Consider the following 6,079-nt stretch of genomic DNA (forward strand, 5'->3'; position numbering starts at 1 on the left):
TTATCCAGCTTCCATAGTGCAACCTGTATTCCACTTCAGCTTTTTTGTGTTGTCTAGATTCTTACTCAAAATATTAACCATCATGTATTATCAGTTTTTCTCATTATTTAACTAGGTTTGAAAATTTAATGCTCTTATTAAGTGCAGATGAATCCAAAGGCTGAGAATCACCAACATGTCTGTGAGAACGGCTCCTGGGACGTGATGGACAGAGCAGATTTATATGAGGATAAGGAAGAACTGAATGTGAGTTGGATCTCTATCTCTACTGTTAAATTTAAAGGTTAGGGTTTTTTTTTGAAACATGTTTATTGGGCATAAAATATTCTAGGCAAGGTAATATAGTGGTTATATTACAATATACACAGAGAAGGGTAACATATATCCTGATTTAAGAATTTAGATCAGGAGATTAGAAATATGTATGTAAAATATGATTAAAATATAAGGTAAGTGTAAAATGTTAGTAGGAGCAACAGTGCTACAGAAATTCAGAAAAGTCTGCTCCTGAAGGAAGCAGGATCTAATGTGCCCTTGGAAGTTTGGTGTGGTAGACAGCGTTGTTTGCCTCTCCAGCCTCCATTCACCCTTCTTTTCACATTTTTCAGAAACTCTTCCCACAGACATCTCAGGGAAGGCACACTCCATGTTAAACTCCAAGGGAGAATCCTGATTAGTTCAATGCTACATCCATCATGGTTCTCCTATCCTCTCATCCCTTCCTTCCCCCAGGATTCATTCAGGGAACTAGGCTTAAGCCAGTCAGAGGATGGCGTTTCCTCAGTCACTGACACTGCTTTGGAGGTAAGCACTCAGCTTAAATAAATCCAACCAGACTAAAAGGGAGGGCCTTTGATTCATGATTGGGAACAAGAATTTCATTCTCTCCTGGCACTGAGAGGATGCTGTTGCTTCTGGAAGCCATATTGAGATCACGAGGGAGCCTGGCATGAAGACGAGGCGGGCCCAGGGAGGAACGCTGAGGCTGGAGGACAGGGGGGAGGCGGAGCTGCAGGCCTGTGTGTGCTGTGCCTAGAGCTTGATCTGCCTCTGGGTTTCCATTATTCGAGACAATATGCTTCTTCAAGGTTTAGGCTGGTTAGAGCCAGGTTTTCTGTAAGCACCAGCCAAAATCATCTAAACTGCTATCAGTAGAGCTGGTTGTTTTCCTAGCATTTATTTCCCTCTTTTTTTCTGATAATAGTAGCCTGTTTCCTTTGGGTGGGTCTCCTTTTCACCATTTTGCCTTATAGTTTAAACAAGAGAGACTTTCTCTTAGCTCCAGGTGGGGCTGGATGCAATGACTGACTCAGACATGGGCATAGGAAATGTGTGAAGAAGGAGCCGAGGCTTCTGAAAAGCAGCTTCTCTTTCCCATGGGAAGTACCAGGTATATTGTCCTTTATACCCCTGCATAGCATATGAGCACACGGGGCCTGTGTTAGTTTCCTAGGGCTGCTATAACAAATCATCACACACTGGGTGGCTTAAAACAATAGGAATGTATTCTCTCACAGTTGTGGAAACTAGAAGTCCAAAGTGAAGGCATTGACAGGGCGCTGCTCCTTCTGAAGGCTTTAGGGAAGAATTCCTCCTCGCATCTTCTAGCTCCTGGTGGTTACCAGCAGTCCTTGAAATTTCCCGGTTTGTTGCTGCTTCACTCGTCTCGGCTACTGATTTCACACTGCCTTCTACCTGTGTCTTTGTGCCTAAATTTATTTCTTCTTATAAAAATTCCAGTCTTTGGAGTAAGGCCTATTTTAAACCCCATATGACCTCATCCTGACCTGATTATATCTACGGAGACCCTACTTCCAAATATAGTCACATTCACAGGTCGCAAGTAGGCATGACTTTCGGGGGAACACTATTCAACCCAGTACCGTTTTTGCCATCCTGGAAAAAAAGCCAGGCTGAAAATGAAGCCAACACATGGGGCCACACAGGGTCAAGATAATCTCAAAGTAAATGACATACTTGACCTCTGGATAATACTTAACTTCCAGTTTGTTTTCCTTTCAGCATTTCATTTACTGAAACCAGGAACTTTCTCTTTTTATTTAAGCTACTTACTATTGGATTTTCTCTTGCTAGTTACAGAGAGGTTTCTAACTGATAGAAATTGAAATAAATTTGTTCTGAGGAGGGAAAAGCTCAAGCTGGATATTGGGGAATAGCAGGCTTTCCAAAATGAAGAAGATAAAAGCAGTGTTGGAGAAAGGGTCTGGGTAGACGGGAGTATTAGAGGAGCTGAAAGACATGAAGCTGTATCGATTTGTTGGTGTCTGAATGTCAGGCTAAATCATTTGAACTTTTTTGTATAGGGAGATGGAATATAAGGTGGTTTTTGAACATGAAAATTGAACCAATTAACATAATATTTTTAGGTTAATTAATAGTGAAGTGCAGATTATGTTAGAAGGGGACAGATTAGAAAAACAACTAATTAGAAGGGGCCAGAAGTCAGATCAAAATATACCGCCTTAAAGTTCGCTAATTCAGTCACAAGGGCTATAGTTCTGTGATGGGGATTTCTGCAGTGGGGTTGATTCCAGGCCTACTATGAACTCATTCCATCCCAGGTTCCTAATCTTGCCTTCTTCCTCTTCCATAACAGACCACACTCATTCTGCTAATTTGGGGCTTTCGCATTGGTTGTTCCCTCTGCTCCAAATGCTTTTTCTTCTTCATCTTGCATGGCTGGCTTCTTCATGTCATTCAATTCTCAGCTCAACCACTGCCTCTTCAGAGAGGCCTTCTCCGACCAGTCAGTCTAGAACAGCCACCTGTCTTTCTCTAGCTACTGCTCTATTTTGATTGCCAGTGACTCTAGTTCCATCTGCTATTTTTCTTGTTTGTTTATTCAATTTTGTAACCCTTCCCCTCCCTAACTACAAAGTAAACTTCATGAGAGAGAAGAGACTTCAGTCTTCTCGTCGCTGTATCCCCAGACCCCGGAAGGAGCTCAATAAATACATGTGGAATCAAAGATTAAATACATAAGTTGGGCAATAGCATTTTAAAATCGCTGAAATATTGAATCAATAATTTAAGTAACTTTTAGATTAGCAAAATTAAACAATTTAGCCAATCAGGGGATAAGTAAAATACATATTTCTAAAATAAATTGTTCTTGGAAAGCAAGCAAAGGTGGAAGAACTAAAATATGTCAAGATTTTTCTCAATGTTCCTAAAAGAAAAAGGTAATTTTCAAAACAACACTATCCCTTGAGGTTGTTTCCACTAGACATGCGTTGGGCATAAGGAAAAGCACTGGGGAACTTAAGGGAATATACTTAAGTTTTTCTGCTTCTATTTTCCCTGGTGGCAGTTTCATTGCAAAGCCATCATTATTCCACAGCTAGCCTTATGTTTCTAGAGTAATTTACATCTTTGAAGTGATACAGAAGGAGGAGCATTTTCTGTTGTTGCAACGAGAATTGAGCCTCCTGATTTGTTCTCTAGTAAGTAGAAATCTGTTATTTGCCTACTTCAGCATGAAGCTCTCCCACTGTTCATAACTGTCCTCTATTTCTTGAAATATGCCCCAGTGCCTTTCCTGGTCCACCATGAGAAACCTTTGTTGCAGAGAATGAAGACCAAACAAGCCTCAGCAGAGCAACGAAGGAGCACATGCTATGATGCAAATAACTTTCTAAGTCAGCCCTTCCCTATTACTCTCCCAGGGTGCTATTATTAATTTTTAATAATTATTACTATTTATTCTATATATATTTTTATTTTTGTTGTAGTTTTTTCATTATCATTTAGTCCCATAATACCCCCTCCCCACTGTTGTCCATGTCCACGAGTCCTTTTTTAAAAAATATTTTATTTATTTATTTTTAGAGAGAGGGGAAGGGAAGGAGAAAGAGTGGGAGAGAAACATCAATGTGTGGTTGCCTCTCATGTGTCCCCTACTGAGGACCTGGCCTGCAACTCAGGCATGTGCCCTGACTGGGAATCAAACCAGCAACCCTTTGCTTCACAGGCCCGTGCTCAATCCACTGAGCTACACCAGCCAGGGCCCTTTTTCCTTATGACTTGATCCCTCCACCCCCTCACCTCCCCCACCCCAGAGCTGTCAGCCTGTTCTCTGTCTATGAATCTGTTTCTATTCTTGTTAGTTCAGTTTGATCATTAGATTACACATGTGAGTGAAGTCCTACGGTATTTGTCTTTCTATGACTGGGTTATTTTACTTAGCATAATATTCTCCAGGTCCATCCATATTGTCACAAAGGGTAAAATTTACTTCTTTTTATGGATGAGCAGCATTCCATTGTGTGAATGTCCCATAGTTGTTTTATCCACTCATCTACTGATGGACACTTGGGCTGTTTCCATATCTTGGCGATTGTAAATAAGGCTGCAATGAACATAGGAGTGCTTATGTTCTTTCAAATTGGCATTTGGGCTTCCTTCAGATATGTTCCCAGAAATGGGATTGCTGGATCAAAAGGTAGTTTCATTTTTAATATTCTGAGGTATCTCTATACTGCTTTCCATGGTGGCTGCCCCAGTCTGCAGTCCCACCAACAGTGCAAAATATCCCCCTTCTCCACATCCTCACCAGCACTTGTTGTTTGTTGACTTATTGATGATGGCCATTCTGGCAGGTGTGAAATGATGTCTCATTGTGGTTTTAATTTGCATTTCTCTAATATTTTATGATGTTGCTCATCCTTTCATGTGCCTATTGGCCATCGGTATGTCCTCTTTGGAGAAGGGTCTATTCAGGTCCTTTGCCCATTTTTAATTGGGTTGTTATTATTTTTTTAGTGTTGAGTTTTGTGAGGTCTTTATACATTTTGGATAATTACCCCTTATCAGATATATCAGTGAAAAAGACGACCCCATTCTGTGGGTCATCTTTTTATTTTGTTGATGTTTTCCTTTGGATTCCACCAAGAAACTACTGGAAAGGATCAATGAATTCAGCAAAGTAGAAGGATACAAAATTAATATTCAGAAATCAGTTGCATTTTTATATGCCAATAATGAACTAACAGAAAGGGAATCAAGAAAACAATCCCATGAACAACTGTTTCAAAAAGAATAAAATATCTGGGAACAAATTGAACCAAGGATATAGAAGACCTATACTCAGAAAATTAGAAGACACTGAAGAAAGGAATTGAAGAAGATACAAATAAGTGGAAGCACATGCCATGTTCATGGATAGGATGAATTAACATCGCTAAAATGTCCATACTACTCAAAGTAATGTATAGATTCAATGCAATTCTTACCAAGATTCCAATGACGTATTTCACAGAACTAAAACAAATACTTCAAAATTTTATATGGAAGCACAAAAGGTCTTTCATAGCAAAGCGATCCTGAGAACGAAGAACAAGGTTGGAGGAATCACGCTACCTAATATGAACCTATACAATAAAGGCATAGTAATCAAAACAGCCTGGTACTGGCATGGAAACAGATACATAGATCAATGGAGCAGAATACAGAACCCAGAAATAAACCCACACCTTTACAGTCAATTAACATTGGACAGAGGAAGCAAGTACATACAATGAGCTAAAGATAGTTTATTCAATAACTCATGTTGGGAAAATAGGCCAGGTACCTATGGAAAAATGAAACTAGATTACCTTCTTACACCACACAAAGGAATAAATTTAAAATGGATAAAGACTTAAATGTTAGACCCAATACAACACAAATCATAGAAGGAAACAAAGGCAGCAAACTCTCAGACATTGCTCACAGCAATATTTTTACTGATATATGTCCCCAGGCAAGGGAAACAAAGGAAAATATTTTTAAAATGGTGCTACATCAAATTCGAAGTTTTTTCACAGCGAAGGAAAACATCAACAAAATAAAAAGGGTGCTATTATTTATGATACACCCTTGTGGTTTTTTTCTGAGATTACAATAAATGAGCTAGTGTTTATTGCCTCTCTGCTTCTTTTGACTGAATTAGCTGGTAAATTATTTGAAGGTGTCTATTGAGGCCATGTGGGAAAATATCGGTGTTAATTTGAAGAAAGTAATTAGTCCGGGTGAATTGACCACTAAATTCAAATTCCAAATATAATAGCTCAAAAAAGAT

This window comes from Sturnira hondurensis, unplaced genomic scaffold, assembly GCF_014824575.4.
Source record: "Sturnira hondurensis isolate 20B ecotype Veracruz unplaced genomic scaffold, ASM1482457v3 Scaffold0014384, whole genome shotgun sequence".
Lineage (NCBI taxonomy): Eukaryota > Metazoa > Chordata > Mammalia > Chiroptera > Phyllostomidae > Sturnira > Sturnira hondurensis.